This window comes from Eulemur rufifrons, chromosome 3 (genome assembly GCF_041146395.1).
Source record: "Eulemur rufifrons isolate Redbay chromosome 3, OSU_ERuf_1, whole genome shotgun sequence".
Lineage (NCBI taxonomy): Eukaryota > Metazoa > Chordata > Mammalia > Primates > Lemuridae > Eulemur > Eulemur rufifrons.
This window is the reverse complement of record NC_090985.1, coordinates 76,419,304-76,439,229: the sequence shown is the minus strand read 5'-3', so window position 1 is coordinate 76,439,229 and position 19,926 is coordinate 76,419,304. Positions and strand designations below refer to the sequence as shown.

The following is a 19,926-nucleotide window of genomic DNA, read 5'->3' as shown; positions in this document are numbered from 1 at the left end:
GAGTGGGCTGTTGAAACCACCTCATGGTGGTCCTGTCACTTCACTCATATCTTTATCTCTGATACAGACTTTGCACTATTTGTTTGCTGCGTTGGTAGTAACCCCACATGACAACAACGTCACTTGAGTCCAAGTTGTCATTCTTTCTCATCATTCTTTGGACCTCGACCAGCCTTTATAGTCTGGCTTTACTTGGATACACCAGGGCCACCTTGCCATGAAATGCAGTTATTTCCTTCAGTCCTAATTTCACTTAGACTCTACAGATACTCGTAAGCACCTACTCTGTGCTGGGAACGTGCTAGGTCTTAAAAAGGGTAGACAGTGGCCATGGCCTGTTCTCTGTACCCCAGTATTTAACACATAGTGGTGTTCAAAACTGTTTGTTAATGAGAGTTTCCTTTTCTCCACATCCTCTCCACCATTTGTTTTTTGTCTTTTTGATAAGTTATTTTAATTGGAGTGAGATGATATCCACTGTGGTTTTGATTTGTATTTCCCTGATGATTAGTGATGTTGATTATTTTTCATACACCTGTTGGCTATTTGTATGTCTTCTTTTGAGAAATGCCTATTCAGATCATTTACTCATTTTTTAATCAGATTATTTGTGGGGTTTTTTGCTATTGAGTAGTTTGAGGTCCTTATATATTGTGGTTATTAATCACTTGCTGGATAGATAGTTCACAAATATTTTCTCCCATTCTGTAGGTTCTCTCTTCACTATGTTGATTGTTTCCTTTGCTGTGCAGAAGCTTTTTAGCTTGATATAATCCCACTTGTCTATTTTTGCATACTCTGTTGATGGGAGTGTAAATTAGTACAGCCGTACAATATGGAGGTTCCTCAAAAAACCACAAATAGAACTACTGTATGATCCAGCAATCCTGCTCCTGGGTGTATATATAAAAGAAAGGAAATCAGTGTCAAAGAGATATCTGCACTCCCATGTTCAGTGCAGTATTCATAATAACCAAGATATGGAATCAACTTAAGTGTCCATCAGTGAATGACTGGATAAAGAAAACGTAGTGTGTATAAAAGAACGACATCCCATAATCTGCAGCAACATGGATGAGCTTGGAGGATGCTATGTTAAATAAAATAAGCCAGACACAAAAAGACAAGTATTACATGATCTTGCTCATATGTGGGAGCTAAAAAAGTTGATCTATGGAAGTAGAGAGTAGAATGATGGTTACCAGAGGCTGGGCAGGGTGGAGGTGGGAGATGAAGAGAGGGTGGTTAATGGGTATAAGCATCCAGCTAGACAGAAGGAATAAGTCCTAGTGTTCGATAGCACAATAAAGTGACGACAGTTAAAAATAATTTATTGTACATTTCAAAATAGCTAGCAGAGAAGATTTGGAATATTTCCAACACAAAGAAATGATAAATGTTTAAGGTGATGGATGTCCCAATTTCCCTGATTTGGTTATTATACATTGCATGTATGTATCAAAATATCGCATGTACCCTAAAAACATGTACAACAATTATGTATCAATTTTAAAAGTTGTTAAATGAGTCAAAGAAAGTGAATATATATCTTTAGTAAGTACTCTAGCAGCTCACAATCTATTGAAGAGATAAACACAGGTTAGTCTACCATCAGGCTCATTAGTATATAAAATGCAAAAATAAAAACAACATGTACTGATGCTTGTTAAACTCAAGCCACTCTTCTAAAGTCTTTACCTGTAGTTTCCCCTTATCTGTGGTTTTGCTTTTCACAGTTACAGTTACCCACAGTTAACCACAGTCTGAAAATATTAAATGAAAATTTCCAGAAATAAACAATTCATAACTTCTAAATTGCACACCATTCTGAGCAGCATCATGAAATCTCACACCGTTCTGCTCCATCCTGCCCGGGATGTGACTCATCCTTTTGTCCAGCGTATCCATGCCGCACTTGCTACCTGTTTCAACTTCCTATTCTTCATTCATTCATTCATTATATCCCATATTCCATGCTAAATATTTCAACTTTTCAGGTGTTTCTATCCTTCAAATGTTTGTGGCCTGATATCATGTGCCTCATAGTTATTAAGTAACCCGGTTCCACCTCTTTAGCTCCTTTAAATCTTTCTTCATGTATGAGATCCTTTTATTCCTCTGCACATGAGAAACTACACTCGCTATAGACTCATATATATTCCCTCCATTCCATTTCACAGCTCTTTAGTGGCAATGGCCCAGTGTGTACAGTCTGCTCAATGTGCCCAAACTCAGCAGGAAGTGGGGAGCCGGGGAACAGGCAATACAGTTCCGTAGGCCAGACAGAAGGCCGAATGAATGCAACTGTTGTATTGGGCTTGGAGAGAGAAGACCCAGGTTTGTGGCTTACCTCTGCTCAGCTGTGTGACTTGGGACAAGCCACTTAAACTTCGGAACCTTAGGATCTTCAACTATAATACAGGAATAATTATTAACCTGTGAGGGAGCTCAAGTCTACCTTACATTCTTCCTGCATCCCCCCCTTTCTATTCCCTAAGGAGAATGAGAGCTGATGGATGAATCAAGGACTTGTTCCTAAGCTAAGTGGTGAGAGGTGGGGTCTCACCCTCTAAAGAACTGGGATCACTTTGAATTGCTAATCCCTCAGGGCCAGTAACTCAGACAGGCCCTGGGCTACTCCAGTCTAGGAGCTGTTCTGCTCTAATGAGGTAAAAATAAGCCAGGCCTGCTCTAGGCTTAGAAAGAATCTCCTCTTCCATCCTTTGCTCATCTCATCTTTTCTTGGATCATTCTCTCCTTGGACTCAGAGCAGGAAAACAGAGGGCTGAGACTTAAAGGGACCTTGGCCGCTTTCCACAGGAGTCTCCCAGGCAGTCCTGCCAGGCCCCCAGCACACGCTGGGATTTAAGGGGCAAAAGCCTTGTGCTAACAAAGGCTTTGGATTAGCCTTTGCTTTTGCCTCAGCACACGTGTCTAGGGACAGAGGCAACGAGCAATGAGCTTCTAGCTTCTTCCAACCTTTTTCTACCTCAACAGAACCAATCCTAATAGCATCATCTTACAGGATTGTTATGACAATTTAATTAGATCATCTAAGAGAACATGTTTTGAAAACCATCCAAAACTGGAACTTGAATTCTAAACTCTTCCTATTTTTGTTTCTTCATTTGTTAAATGTAGTTTAAAAAAAAACAAAACTAACATACTCATGAAGCTTTGAAGGATTGCTAGACGAAAATGTTGAATAAAAAAAGGCAATCTACAGTCATGTCAATATTTCATTTCAACCTTATTAACAGTTTTGGCATTGGATTCCTCTATAAAGTTAATACACTGTTGAAACACTTGTAGACCTCATGCCTTATTAGAGATTTCCTAAATCTACAGAAAATAGGCCCGCTCAGTTGCTATAGTCTCCCATTGGGAAGGTGTAGCTGGTTTTACCCTAACATTGCACAACTGCTTGACTTTAGATTCCTTATAATTGCATAATTTCTAGCAGCAATAAGCCTCTTCTGATTCATAGTGACTCTACTCCATTAGCAAGATCTGTTAGTCTATTCTGTACTTCACATCTATTTTATTGTGTACCATTGCTAAGCCTCGGGTAGTTCACAAGTAGAAAGTATGACCCAGCCCCGTGGGAGCTATCCTCCAGGCAGCTGGCATTGATCTTATAGACACAAGCACACATAAATCTCAGTCAGTCTCCTACATATGTTTCAAACATCATGTCGTCCCTGACAAAAATTTTCTGAAAACACAGTCAACATTTCAGGGGGAAAATAACAAAAACAAAAAAACTGCAGGACTGGAAATGCTATAAAAAATCCAGGAGTTTTTATTTACATCTTTAAGGCAATAGATGAATGGGTGCCTAAAGATAATTAGAGAAGACTGGAAGTAAAAATGAGCCAAATAACCATGTAACACAGAGCAAATCTCTCTGGGCTTTCTCCAAAGCCACATCATTAAGCTCAGGTGTTGCTGCACCCCTTTTTCCTTCTCCAAGGGGTGCCTTTGCTGGGCCCTGGTGCTATCAGAGAGCTGAGCCTTTTTCTAATTGCTCTCTATGCCTCTGGTAGGAAGATTCCAGGGGATTCCACATCAGAGCCCACACCAGAGCCTGGAAGGAAAAAGAGCACACAATTGCCCCTTGCCATCACCACAACCCCTGACCACCCCATGGCATGGTGAGTGCACACACAGTAAAGCTCTTTACTGAGGGGCTGGTGCCATCTCCGAGGGCAATGACAGTGGAGGAGGACAGAGTGGAATTTTTGGCTCTTGTCAACTGCCCTTGTACCACATAAAGGTGAAACCTCAAGGCATAGGCCTCCCAGGAAAGGGAGTTGTCCTGTCACTTGTCCCACAACTACTTTTTAAGTCCCCAAGACTATGCCAGACCCTCGTGAGGCACTAGATATACATCAGTGACTAAAAAGAGCTGCTGCCTGCCCAGGTCCCAGGACAAAAGTGAGGAGGAATCCTTCCACTCAAGTCTCAGCTTCCCTCCAGCAAGGGACCCAGACCTTCTGTTTCCTCGCTAGGGGATCCTAAGGGCATCTCTGACTTGACAATACTAACACTAACCTCTAACCCTTAAAACGCTCTGTTTTCTCAGCGTAACATTGTATAATCCATTCCTGGTGAAAGAATCTTTTTTCACTAGCAAGCCTGCAGCCCTGCCCTTCTTTCATGGTGGTGCAATGGATTCCTTCCTGCTAGCTGAGACCCAGCATCTACTCTCCAACCCAAGGACATGGCCACCGTAATTAAATTCTTTGGATTCAGATTATCTGTCTGACAGAGGGAAATAAGAGTAGGGGTGGGAGGTGGGAGGGACTTCATTTTCCCAATGCCTCAACCTTGATTAGCATTTTAGAATACAATAGGAAGACTCTGAAATTTTCTGTGTAGGTCTTAAAAATATCACTTGAATAATTTGCATTTCTCAGACCAGCATTTGTACTAACTCCTAACTAAATGATAACAAATTCCATTCTGTCACAGTGTCTGAATCAAAGAGATTTTGCTGAAGTTCTGTCTTGTGAGTGGAGACGTGGAAGACTCATTGAGGCCGACAGACACAGGAGTGACTCTACTCACTCGGTCCCTTGACCCTTCACCCAGGGTGCCTTGGGAGCACAAGGCTAATAGGCTCCTAAACCTGCCTGGAGCAGCACAAAGACAGATGTCAACATTCTCTGCACAGGCTCCAAGCCCTGAGATGTTCCAGCAACCCACATTACAGAACGCCATTTCAACCCCAATTAACCACATAACTAAATCACTCTAAAGCCACCTGGGGCAGTGTATTCCAAATTGACAGCCACAGCCCACTCAATTTAATAGGCTATACCCAGCGTTTTTTAAGAACAAGAAAAAGAGCAGAGTAGAAAATATCAGAGTAGACTGCACATAGTAAAGGTAAAAATTGTTTCATGAAATTTGTATTTCAAGTAGGTAATACATCATTACTGTGGGCTAGATCATAATATAAAATGCATTTCTACTACAGCTCTGGGTCAAAGTAGAAAAACAATGGCCAAGATGTGCTGTCATTATTTAGCCCTCCCTTCCCTATTTTGCATTTATTTATTTATTTATTCTTTTTCATTGCTGCCCGATAGCCAGGGCGCTTCATTTCTCATTCCCTTGCATTCATATTCCCCAAAGATATCAAATGGCTTCTGCACACTCAGTCAGGACTTTCCCTGCCTTGAAGAGGTGATTTCAAGGCACATATTGCTTTTGAAGATGGGAATGGCATGGGTAAAATACGGGTCATTCATAAAAATTCCAAACATTTTGCAGAACTTAACAAACTGATTACACACATACTTTTTCTGATCAAGGTAGTGAATGGTAGAATATTTTTAGGATTTGGCCTGAGATTCACAGAGTCCCCTGAATCATGACCCCCGTCTATTTCTAGGCTTCTGAAACCCTGCATATTTGCACAGGCTTTCTGGGAGGACAGTGAGCTGCACGGAACTCCCGGCACTGCAGAATGTGCAGTGGCTGAGAATGACCCACTCCTGGTGATTTTGCTGCAACCAACAGGCTAATCCTCCCTGAGCTGAAGCCTGACATGGTGTGAACCACAAACTCCCCCTCACAGCTGTTTTAGCATTTCATGCGCCTGACAAGAAGCATTTATGTCTGACCTAAACCTCACCTGTTGCAACGTGACTCCCTTCATTCACTCTGTCGGATGGTCACCAGATATGTCTCGAGCCCCTGCAATGGGCTCGCCATTGCACAAGATTCTGCAGAGCCTGGGGTGCAGGACCTCACAGTCCAGCCACAGAGACAACATGCTCATAAATCACAATGCCAGGCTGCATGTGTGGCAGAGGCAATGAGACTCTAGGTGCACAGAGAGGGGACAAAAAGGATTGGCCTCGGAAGGCCTAGTCTGGCTCACAGAGATGCTCGTTTTGACTTGAAGCTCTAAGTGGCGAATAGTTGGTGTTTTCTTCCCAAAAGTAATCCTCCCTAAACATCTCTTTTGACTGCTGATGAAATATTCTCAATTTTTCTTTTTATATCCAATTTTTAGCCCTTTCCTCAATTTTATTGTTGAAGTCTGTTTTCTATCTCCCCTTTCTTTGTGGTCTGAATGTTTGTGTCTCCCCAAAATTTCTTTGTTGAAATTCTAACCCCCAAGGTGATGGTATTAGGAGGTGGGACATTTAGGAGGTGATTTGGTCATGAGGGTAAAGCCCTCATGAATGGGTTTAGTGTCATTATTAAAAAGATATCAGAGAGACCCTTCCGCCATGTGAGGTTACAGAAAAAAGACAGCACCAATAAACTAAGAAGCAGGGTCCTCACCAGACACCAAATCTGCCAGCACTATCACCTTGACTTTCCCAGCCTTCAGAACCATGAGAAATAAATTTCTATTGTTTATAAGCTATCCCCTTTATGGTATTTTGTTATAGCAGTCTGAACAGACTAAGACACTCCCTCTATAATGCAAGGTCTAGGAAAGTAAAGACTTTGTCTATTTTGTTCCCTGCTCTATCTTCAGCATCTATTACCATGCCTGGCTATAAATATTTGTTCAATAAATGTATGTAGCCCATTTTCTATGGGCTTCAGTAGGCTGAGGTGGGAGTGGGGGCTAATGTTTCAAATGGGTTCCTATTACAAATACTGAAACCGACATCTCAAACTCTCATCCTATCCACTTTTGTAGAACTTCCATCCCCACCCAGGTCTATCCTGCTTATTTCTGAGTATTCCTGGAGATGTCTTCAACATACTCAGAAAAAAATTGCTGAAGATGCAGCTACCATGCTGGAGACCTCAACAAGCTGAAGAGGTCTGTGTTCTCTGAAGCTCTCCATGCATCAAAGCCAAGGCTGTGCGCCATGAAGATGGGGACAGAACACCTCTTCCTCCCCTGTGTAACCCCTTATTATGCAGGCATCAAAGCAGTATGGCTCTGTGCCTTGTATTTGGAGGATTTGTAATGAAAATATTTCTTCCCATATTTACTTACAGTATCTTATTTCCCCTGGATCCAGATATGAGGACAGGAAGAGCTCATCTGAGGATAAGGGCAGTATTCAGATTCTTTCTCCCAGCTGATCATCAAGACACTGGTATTGGCCAGAACTTAACAGCCTAGCTCTACCTTAGAGTGAGGGATTCCCATGAGGCTTTTAGGTGCCCTCTTCAAAAGAGACCACTCTTTTAGCCCACTAGCCATTATCAGGCATGTCTAGATTCCAGCAGGGACCATGCTCATCCTTGGGCTTGATGCCACCACTAAATCCTTTCCTTTAAATGGAATCTTGGATTGGCATAGAAACGTGGCATGTGCTGACCATGCCTGTGTATATACCATTTTTATTTTTATATAATATTTTAGAGCTTGTATATGTCCAGGAAGTTTGGTGAATTATACCATGAAACCAGACAGTGGGCCAGTGACTGAATCCTGTGGGAAGAGAGCGTGCATCTCTCTGACCCATGGACATCCTGCCAGTCGAGCTGTCTGTCACGAAGCAACTCAGAGAGAGAGTGTGGACCTCACAGAAGATGCCACCACTCCTATCAATAAAACTGTAGTGAACAGGACCACTATAATTCCTCAGATCAAAAGGATAGCTCACTCAACAGCATCCTGATGGCTTTCCAGTCAATTTGCATAGGATGCTCATAATTAAAGTTTGATTATCTAATGCTTTGTGGGTGTATTGTGTATTATACAAATCCATCTGTAATATGGAGGCAATTGTTCTTTTTTTTGTTTGTTCATTTGCTTATTTGATAATCAACAAATGATCATTGAATGCCTATTAGGTGCTGGGGACTCTTCTAGTCACAGCCACAAATAAGAGAGATAAGGTGGTTATTCTTGTGTAGCTTACCATAAATACGAGCATTCCATAAGTAAGAAAACAAATAATAAGCTAATTTCACATAATCATAAATTCTATGAAACAAAAGTAAACAGAGCAATCTGACTTAAAAGGTGGCTGGGGTTAGCTGTCCTATATCATCCAATTCCCCCTGTCCCTTGCATTTTCTAGTGTACCTGCCAGAGAGATGAAATGCTTATTTTCCCAATCTCCTGTACTGCTAGGGATAGCAGCATAGCACAAATCCATGAGTCCAGTCAAAATACTCTGAGGAGTGCTTCCCTGCCCAATAAAATGCAGAACCAGGTAAGAAAAAACTTTGATCCTTTGAACTTTCCCTTCTTCTTGTTTGGAACACAGACATAATGCTCAGGAGCACAGCAGCTATCTTGCAACCATGGAGTGATAATCACAAAGAAGAAAGTCAAGATGTTAAGGATGGCAGAGTAGAATGTAAGAGAGAGCCTGAGTCCCCGATGTCATCATTGAGCCTTGCATAGCCTTGTCTTAACTCTCCTGGACTTGTTAATATGTAAGACAAATGAAGCTCTATCAGGATAGGCCTGTGTTAGGTTTATTCTTATTCACAGCCAAACACTTTTCCAACTAATAGAGAGACATGGAGTTGTGGATTGGAAGCTACTTTAACCAGTGTATTCATGGAAGTCTTCTCTGAAGAGATGACAATTTACTTGAGACCTACATGATGAGTCAGCCATGTGAATTTCTGGGAGAAAGAATTCCCAGCAGAAACAATAGTGAGTCTAAAGGCTCCGAGACAAAAATAAGTCTCCCATGTTCAAGGAACAGAGTAGAGTCCCGGTGTGCCTGAAGCACCATGAACAAGAGAGATTTCAACCACACTGGAGGTCCCGGAGGCAAGTGGAGCTAGACCACGGGGAGCCCTGTAAGCCATGTCAAAAACTCTGGATTTTATTCTAATTCCAAGGGGAAGATTTGAGATGAATGGATTTGAGACACATTTTGGAGGTCAATACTTCAACAGGACTTGTTGATGGGCCAAATGTGGGATAAGGGAAAATACGGACTTACAGGTGACTCCTAGATTTTTGTTCTGAACAACTGTGTGGGGAAGGATATGGGAGGCCTGGGCTGGGAAAAGGAAAGGAATGCAGAATCACGAATTGTATTTTGTGCTAAGTTCAAGATGCCCATTAGAACTGCAAGTAGCAATGTCATGTGGGAAGCGGGATACATGATCTGAAGCTCCAGGGAGAAGTTGGGACTGGAAATAGACATTTGGAACCATCCACATAGAGATGGCATTTAAGTCATGGGTCTGGATGTGATTTCCTGGCCAGAAAATCAAGCAGTTTAGGCCTGAGATAATTCAACATTTAGACCTAGAATGGAGGTGAGGGAACCTGCAAAGGGAACAAAGAAGGACCACTCAGGGAAGTGAAACAAAACCAAGAAGCTTGGAAAAGAAAACTTTTTAAGAAGGAGAGAGGCATCAGCTCTGTTCAATGATGCCAAGAAGTTGAAAACAATGAGGCACAGAAGAGGCCCTTTGGATTAAGCGTGTTGGTTGTTTTTGGTTATCTTGCTAAAAGCAGTTTTAGGAGAAAGGAGGAGCAGAAGTCTCATTTTTGTGGGATCAAGACGAAAGGGGAATGAGAAAACGAAGTACAGGCATCTATTAAGTACAGAGTGATTTAGCTATGAGGGGAAGCAGAAAAATGGGGCAGTGGCTGGAGGGTGTTAATAGAGGATTTGGAAAGAGTTTTTGGTTAGCAGATAGATCCTAGAGCACTTGTCTACACAGTAATATGTCGTGCAGAGTGAGAACGGTTTGCTACTTACTGAGCGCCTACTCCATACTAGGCACTTTACAAATTTCCATTTAATCCTCTTAACAAGCCTGTTAAGTTGGAATTTTTTACCCTCTTTATAGACATGAAGTGGACAATATAACATATTGGTTCGTAATTCAGGCTTGAGTACAATGAAGTCCAAGCTCTGCCACTTAACTGTGTGACCTTGGTGAGTTACTTAACTCTCTGTGCCTCAATTTCCTCATCAGAAAAATGGGGATTTGGAGAACTTACCTCAAATGATTGGTATGAGGATTATAATGAAATAATAATCCATATAAAACAGGTAGCACAGTAAGTGCTCAATAAATATTAGTTCTTTTCAGATATGAGAAAAGAGCCTCAGAGGCTAAGCATCTTCATTTATTTAACAAATATATGAGCATCTCCTTTTTTGCCCCACACGAAGCCAGAGAGTATAGCAATGAACAAGATCTGAAGTGTCCCTGTCTTCATAGAGCTTAGGGTCCATAAAAATCATGATCATGATAATAACAGTAATGAAAACAATAGCTAATATGTATTTGCTCTGTGCGAGGCCCCAAAGGCTTAATTGTAGTGAGCAACAAAAGCAGAATCTGCCTGCTCCATTTTGTCTATTATGTCATCCTTCCCAGGGGTATCATTTTGCAAGAAGAATGAAACCCAACTCTAATGAAATAATCCTATTGTGTGAGGACATGTTATTGAAAGGAAAACATTGGAAGTGATGACTAACCTCCCTTGCTTTCTCCACCATTTCCCCAAGATCATATGGGAAACAGATTTTGAGGATTGTTTTTCTCAGCTTCCTGCCTTGTTTCTCCTCCCTTGGTTTCTTACCAAGATGTTTAATTAACTAACGACACAATTGTGACTGGCACCATGTTAGATACTGTGTGGTATCAAATATAAGTGTTATAGGTTGAATTCTGCACACCCCAAATTCATCTGTTGAAGTCCTCACCTCCCAATACCTCAGAAGGTGACTGTAGTTGGAGAAAGAGCCTTTAAGGAGGCAGTTAAGTGCAATGAATATGGGTGGGCCCTAATCCAATCTGACAGGTATCCTTACAAGAAGAAAAGATTAGGACAGAAAACCACCCAAAGGGAAGATAATGTGAAGACACATAGAGAAGACAGCCATCTACAAGCCAAGGCGAGAGGACACAGGAGAAACCACCCCTGATCTCAGCTTTGTAGCCTCCAGAACTGTGAGAAAATAAATTTCTGGGTTTGTCTTTTATTTCAGAATATTACAGGGGTACAAATATTTTGCTTACATGGATTGCTTTTGTACTGCTTGAGTCAAAGTTATAAGTGTGTCCATCACACAGATAGTGTACGTTGTATCCATTAGGTATGATTTCACCCATCCGTTTCTTTCCCTGCCGCCTGCTTGATTTTCACTGTATTTTACTTCCATCTATGTAGAAGTGCTGATCAGTTAGTTCCAATTTAATAGTGAGTACATGTGGTATTTGTTTTTTTATTCTTATGATACTTCACTTAGGAGAATGGTCTCAAGTTCCATCCAGATTGTTGTAAAAGGTATTAATTCATTTTTTATGGCTGAGTAGTACTCCATGGTATACCTATTACCACATTTTATTAATCCACTCGAATTGATGGGTACTTACGTTGATTCCATATTTTTGTGATTGTGGACTGTGCTGCAATAAACATTTGAGTATAAGTGTTCTTTTATTAAGATGACTTTTTTTCCTTTGGGTAGATACCCAGTAGTGGAATTGCTGGATCAAATGGTAGGTCTACTTTTAGTTCTTTGTGGAATCTCTGTACTATTTTCCAGAGAGGTTGTACTAGTTTGCATTCCAACCAATGGTGTATAAATGTTTCTTCCTCTCTGCATCCATGCTAGTATCTATTGTTTTGGGACTTTTTAATGAAAGCCATTCTCACTGGGGTTAGGTGAGATTTCATTGTGGTTTTGATTTGCATTTCCCTCATGATTAGAGATGTTGCGCATTTTTTTTCATATGTTTATTGGCCATTAGTCTATCTTCTTTTGAAAAGCTTCTGTTCATGTCTTTTGCCCATTGTTTAATGGGGTTGTTTGATTTTTCTTGCTGATTTGCTTGAGTTCTTTGGAGATTCTGGTTATTAGCCCTTTATCAGGTGTATAGCATGCAAATATTTTATTCTATTCTGTAGGATGTCTATTTGCTCTGTTGATTGTTTCCTCTGCTGCTCAGAAGCTTTTTAATTTAATTAAGTCTCATTTATTAATTTTTGTTGTTGCTATGATTGCCCTTGGGGTCTTCTTCATAAATTCTTTCCCTAGGCCAATATCTAAAAGAGCTTTTCCAACATTTTCTTCTAGAATTCTTATGGTTTCATGTCTTAGGTTTAAGTCTGTTATCCATCTTGAATTAATTTTTGTGAGTGGTGAGAGATTTGGATCCTGTTTCAATCTTCCACATGTGGCTATCCAATTTTCCCAGCACCATTTATTGAATAGGGATTCTTTTCTCCAGTGTATATTGTTGTCTGCTTTGTCAAAGATCAGATGACCATATGTGGATGGTTTCATATCTGAGTTCTCTGTTCTGTTCTACTGGTCTACATGTCTATTTTTGTGCGAGCATCATGCTGTTTTGGTTATCATAGCCTTGTAGTATAGCTCAAAGTCTGGTAAAGTGATGCTTCCAGACTTGTTCCTTTTGCCCAAGGTTGTTTTGGCTATTTGGGCTCTTTTCTCGTTCCAAAAGAAGCATAGAATTCTTTTTTCTAGGTCTGTGAAAAATGACATTGGTATTTTGATGGGGATTGCATTAAATCTGTAAATCACTATGGTTATTATGGACATTTTAATAATATTGATTCTGCTGATCCATGAGCATATGTTTTTCCATTTGTTTACATCATCTGCAATTTCCTTCCTCAGTGATTCATAGTTCTCTTTGTAGAGATATTTCACCTCGTTGGTTAAATATATTCCTAGGTATTTTATTTTCTTTGTTGCTATTGTGAAAGCTATTGAGTCTTTGATTTGATTGTCAGTTTGACTGTTGTTGGTGTATAGGAATGCTACTGATTTGTGTACATTGACTTTGTAACCTGAGACTTTGCTGAACTTATTTATCGATTTCAGGAGTCTGTTGGTGGAATCTTTGGGGTTTTCTAGATATAAGATTGTATCATAAGCATACAGCAATACTTTGACATCCTCTTTCCCCACTGGAGCCACAAAACATATCTCAACAAATTTAAAAAATAGAAATTATACTATATATCTTCTCAGATGACAGTGGAATAAAATTAGAAATCAACTCCAACAGAAACATTCAATTCTACACAAAGTCATGGAAATTAAACAACCTACTGCTGAATGATTATTGGGTCAAGGAAGAAATCAAGGTGGAAATCAAAAGACTCCTCGAACTGAATGACAAAGGGGACACAAATTATCAAAATCTATGGGATTCAACAAAAGCAGTCCTAATGGGAAAGTTCGTACCCTTAAACGCCTACATCAAAAAGACAGAAAGATCACAAATCAGCAATCTAATTAATCACCTCAAGGAACTAGAAAAGGAAGAGCAAACCAAACCCAAACCCAGCAGAAGAAAAGAAATAACTAAGGTCAGAGCAGAACTATGAAATAAAAAACAAACAAACAAAAAATACAAAAGGTTAATGAAAAAAAGTTGTGTCTTTGAAAAAGTAAACAAAATTGATAGACCCCTTGCTAGATTAACCAGAAATAGAAAAGACCCAAATAAACTCAATCAGAAATGAAAAAGGAGATATTACAAGTGATACCACAGAAATACAAAATATCATCTGTGAATACTATAAAAATCTCTATGCACATAAATTCAAAAACATTGAGGAAATCGACAAATTCCTAGATACGCAAAACCTCCCAAGACTCAATCAGGAAGAAATTGAACTCCTGAACAGACCAATAATGAGAAATGAAATTGAAGCAGCAATAAAAATTCTTCCAAGAAAAAAAAGTCCCGGATCAGATGGTTTCACAGCCAAGTTTTATCAGATTTACAAAGAAGAATTGGTACACACACTAAAAAAATTATTTCATAAGATTGAGGAAGAAGGGATCCTCCCCAGTTTATTCTATGAAGCCAGTATCACCTTAATCCCAAAGCCAGCAAAGGACACAATAAGAAAAGAAAAGTATAGACCAATATCCCTTATGAATATAGATAGAAAAATTCTCAATAAAATTCTAGCAAACCAAATTCAGCAGTACATCAAAAAAATAATCCACCACAACGAAGTGGGCTTCATCTCAGGAATGCAAGGATAGTTCAACGTACATAAATCCATAACTGTGATTCACCACATAAACAGAAACAAAAACAAAGATTGTATGATCCTCTAAATAGATGCAGAAAAAGCATTGAACAAAATTCAGCACCCTTTTATGATAAAAACTTTTAACAAAACAGGCATAGATGGAACATATCTCAGTTATAAACACCATATACAACAAACCCACAGCCAACATCATACTGAATGGGGGAAAGTTGAAAGCATTCTTACTTAGAACTGAATTAGTACATAAGACAAGGATGCCCACTGTCACCACTTTTATTCAACATAGTGCTGGAAGTCCTAGCCAGAGCAATCAGGCAAGAGAAGGAAATTAAGGGTATTTCTGTTGTTTAAGCTATCCACTCTAGGTACTTTGTTGTGGCAGTTCTAGCACACTAATCTAATGAGTAAAACACACCCCTAGCCTGCAAGACTTTATTCACAGTGTTGTAGAGGAGATGGGACATGCTCACAACTAACGACCAAGCAAGGTGGTACAAGGTCAGAACCATGTGAGAAACACCAAGATTAAATTCCCAGGGTCCCGAGGATAAAGAAACCATTTGTATCAGTGGGGGTGGAGAGTCAGGGAAAGATCTGACGAAGAACTGGATTGTGAACAGGGATGAGAGTGACTCATGGGGACTTATTGTGTATCAGAGGGGAGAGAAGGGCCCTCCAGGGAGACGGCCCAGTATGAATCATCTTTCCTCTATTATTAGTTCACTCGCTGGCCCTCCTTATGTGCTATCCTTCCAGGCTCTGTAATGGATTACCATTCTGTTATTATTTCATTGTTATGTTTATTAAAGATCAAAAGTGTCATTATCCCCATTTTACAGACGAGGAGGCTGAGGCACAGAGAGGGTAGCTAACTTATTCAAGGCCACACATCTAGTGAGCAGTAGAGCTGGATGCACACGGGCCATTCTCCAGCATTGCTCATGTAACTGAGACCGTGTTTGGTCCAGTAGTGGGGCGGGTGCAGCTTGAGGCTGTGTGGGGCGGAAGGTGTACAGGCAGCAAGTGCACACGCCTCTTTCAAGACTCGTAGATGGCATCGAAAGGACAGAACTAAAGCAGTAGCTGGAGAAAGGAGTAAAAGTGAAGACGTCTTTATCTTTGAGGAAAGGGATAATTAGAAACTGTACGTGGGTAAAAGGGAGGAGAGTAATACTGAAGATAGGAAAGAAGATAGTGGGCAAGGAAAGTTTGTAGCAGAGAGCAGAAGCCTAAGATGCAATGCATGCATGGGGTGGGGGAGGGGGCGGGTTGGAGGTAGTGAGGACAGCCTTGGAAACAAACAGGGGACGCTGTTTTGGACGTGCAAGTGGAAAAGAGCTAAAGGGAAGAGATTAGGAAATGCAGTGTAGCAGATTTGATGGCTGCTGGCCCTGTTTTGTTTGTTTGTTTAATTGTATTTCTTTCTGTGAAGTACAGGCAAGGGGAGGGAGGAGGGTGGGAGACCTGAGGGGAGCTGTGAAGTTTGGGGACAAACACTGTGGGGAATTGAAGAGAAACTGAGTACAAGACAAAGGCAGCAGTGTACTCAACCACCTACACAAAGCACAGTTCTGTCCAGGAGGGGTTGGGGGCGGGGGCAAAGGAGATCAAAGCACCAAGAGTAAGAAGGACAGAGAGGAGAACCAGGCTAGGGAAGCGAGTAAGGAAGTGAAGGCATAGGAAAAGCAGGGAGGGTTTCTGGGACTAAGAAGGATCCCATTCCAGTACCAATTCCTTACTCAGTATTTCCCTTTTATTATTTGGTGCAGCATCTTAGATGGAGACTTCTAAGCAAATGAAGCATGGACAGAATTTTGCTGTGTTGCAACATTTGCAATCATGCCTTGAGAAGACAAGGTGGACAAGGCACGACTAGGAGGGAATGGACCTTTTTTCACAAACATCAGAATGTGTGTGGTCAACACAGTCTTCTTGGGAGGCCACACTTACTCCAGGGATGCTGCTAGTATCCACAATATTTTTTGTCTTCTCTTGGCACTTTCCTTCACATCCCCTCAGTCATGCCTTGTCATCATTCTGTCTGCGTGGATTTGATTTTTGGAGACAACCAAGTCATTAAGCATTATTTGGCAAATGAGATCGTTGACCACACTGAGCAACATACTTCTGGTCAGAAACAAAATGACAAGAAAATAACAAGACCAAATTTCTTGGGGGACTCCAACTACCTTGAAGGACAAATACTGGAGGGGTTCTAAAATAGTTTTGAGTAATAAAATGTAAAATAGAAACATGTTCTCCTAGGGTGAGTACAAAAAGGGAGAACAAGCATTTAAATGAATTAACTGATATATTTATTTAAAATCTGGTATCCTTTCATCAAAGAGACACCCAACATATTGCACCGACAATTTTATGTATGTATTATGCTGGAGAATCCCACGTCTGCCCCTAACAAACATCGTGCGCAAAATGTGCTAAAAGTAACACACAAACGAAAATATGCACCACATGTCAAAAATGAATGGAAATATGATCTCAATTTAATAAATTTGCTTGACAAAAAAATACACCTGGCCAAGAAAGAAATGAAACTTTAAAAGTCATCTTTGATGTTGGGTTAGAGGAGAAATCAAATTTTCTTTCTTGTATGCAATTCATTTTCACTCAAGATACTGTTTTTACCAAGATGCTTACAGTTGTGGGGGAGGAGATAATAAATGCCAGTAGGTTATAAATCTAAGGTAAATTTACAAAAAAAAAAAAAAAAAATTCTTCTCCAAGAAGAAGCTGCTCCTTAATATGTCTGGAAAGAGTCCCAGTAAAGGAGTCAGGAATTCTGACAAATCCAGGATTCCGGTCTTACCCTGTCATTAAGTCGCTGTGGGTTCCCAGGCAGGCACCCACGACCACGCCAGCCCCTCGAAGGTTCTGTTCAGCTCTCCACACATGCAATGTTTTCCTGCCTCTCTCTTACATGTGCAGCAAGAGTCCCTTTCTGTTTTAGGAAGAAATGAGCACCTTTAGCCCCTAATACATGAAAGTACAGTATTTCATTTCTTTCTACATAAAGAAATACCTTAAAAATGCCTCATTTATCCTTCATATATTAAATCATGATAAAAGATAATAAATAACAAATTTGGCTCATTGTTATAAAATCAATTCTCTTCCTAGCTATTTTGTTTATTTGCTCGATTCAAAATTTGAACAGTATAATCAGTATATATTTTTGGTATTCACACAAAATTAGTACTTCATAAATATGAATCATGCTATTAACTGTGTGTATTGTGATGTTCTCTAATTACTGTCATTTGCATACTACACAACTCTTATCTTCAATAATCAAAAGACTGAAGGAAATTTTGGAATGTGCACTGCATATTTCTGTCTACAGACTATAATATACTATAACTTGATCTTCAAACATATGTTAGAGGCCATCTACTAAGGAAAGTATACAGGAAAATATTTCCACCTCAATCAAGCTAATAAACTCTGAGAGAAACTCATAAGTAACCCTATATAGTAGAAAGAAGATTATGAAATCGTTTCATTTTAGACAGAATAAAGACATTTTAAAAACATTTTCAAATTTAGAAGTCTTTTTCCCCATTAATCTGGATTACTTCTCTTTTTTTTTCTGTAAAAATGGGGAGAAACAATGGTGGGAAGCTTTTATGTAAATATGCAAAAGCAAAAAGATTATGGAATAAGGAATATGCAAAAAGATTATGGAATAAGGATTATGCAAAAAGATTATGAAATAAGGATTATAACTTCTATTTACATAACATTTGAGACAATAAATGATGTGAATATCTTGAAAAAGCAATCAACAAATTCATCATTTTGCAATGTACCTTTGGTCAGTGTTTTTAATGCTTGGGTTCTCAGGGGGGTTGACTGTGACAGTGTCCATCCAATGTGTAAAGCTCCATAGCACCAATCCCATAACAGTGCAGTCCCCAAGCCCCAAGCTGCAGACCGGCACTGGTCCGTGGCCTGTTAGGGACCAGGCTGTAGAGCTCTGCCACCCCCTCCCCCATCCGTGGAAAATTTGTCCTCTATGAAACTTAGGAAGGGGGGGCACTCACAGCAGGAGGTGAGCGGTGGGAGCCAGCAAAGCTTCATAGCCGCTCCCTGTCCCTCACATCACCACCTGAGCTTTGCCTCCACCCCCCCCCCATAGAAAAATTGTCTTCCATGAAACCAGCCCCTGGTGCCAAAAATGCTGGGGTAACAGACCACACTTCCTGGCAGAGGCAAAGCTATTTAAGAAGTATGCGTGTTGCAGAAGAGATTGATGAAACCTGTCTTTTGAAATGATGCCCAGCTTTAACCATAGTAGTTTCTTCCAGAGGAATAAAAACATTATTTTCTTCTTTCACAATAATTCATCTAAACCAAGAAGCCATTGGGAATAGAAAAAAATAAGAGTGTTTATGGTTCTGTTCAGATGGAGAATCAACAGTGAGGAAAATGAAGAGAATTAATAACAAACTGGTTTTTAATATTTTTCTGGTGCTCTTCTCTGTAGAGTTTGGTTTCCCACTATTTCCCCCGAGTAGCTGGCTGCACGCTGGGCACGCTGACCTGTCCACGGCAGCAAAGTGTGGGTTCCTAGACCCCACGAGCACCGTCAAGGGAGCTTGCCCCAACACAGCTCATCACCTCCCGCATCAGACCTACTAAATCAGAAACTCTGTTTTTGTTTATTTTTTTAATTTTAATTTTAATTTTAATTTTTTTTTTTTTTTTACAATTAGCCTCGCCAAAGCAAAACCTCAAAAAATTGACCAAAAACTCAAGAGCTGTTCCTCTCCACAGAAATCTTTAGTAAAAGGCGAAAGATGTATTCGATCTGAAGTGAAACCAGAGTATAAAATCAGACACTCTGGTGTGGAGCTCAGAGAAACGGATTTTAACAAGTTCTAGCCATGCAATCGCCAGGGTAAAGAGCCCACACTCTACAGTGTTCTGTGTCGCCAGATGATTTTGCCTAACTGTAGGCTGATGTAAGTGTTCTGGCTTAAGTCTAGTTTAAGTCTAGGCTAACCTAGGATGTTCAGTAGATTGTATTAAATGCATTTGCAACTTACGATATTTTCAGCTTATGATGGGTTTATCAGGACGTAACCCCCTTGTAAGACGAGAAGCGTCTGTGTACTTTATTACTTTCCATAGCATCTATCAGTGCTTAAGCCACAGTAAACTCTTGGAAAATGTCCAAATTTTTTTTCTTTTTTGCTTTTGTTCCCTATCTTAATGTGCCTTTTTCTTCTTTCCACCAACTTCCATGTATCCATGTATCCAAATTCTGCCTATTTTTCAAGGTTTCGCTTAAATGGCACCTCTTTATAGAGAAGCATTTTTCTTCCTTGGAAAAACCATGGAATTTTAATGATATCTTTTTATTTTTCTGTTTTGTGTTATAGTCATTTGTGCATGGATTATCTCTCTCATCACTGAAAATGGAGATAATTGTTTTAAACCACTCTGAA

The 19,926-nt window shown here is 40.1% G+C and overlaps 1 non-coding gene across 1 annotated transcript; it reads right to left on the bottom strand.

Annotated features, from left to right (window-relative positions):
* Positions 1-19,189: 19,189 nt before the first annotated feature.
* Positions 19,190-19,306, bottom strand: LOC138382035 (U5 spliceosomal RNA). Its single transcript, XR_011233213.1, has one exon. It is a non-coding gene; the product is annotated as a U5 spliceosomal RNA (small nuclear RNA).
* Between the last annotated feature and the right edge of the window lie 620 nt (positions 19,307-19,926).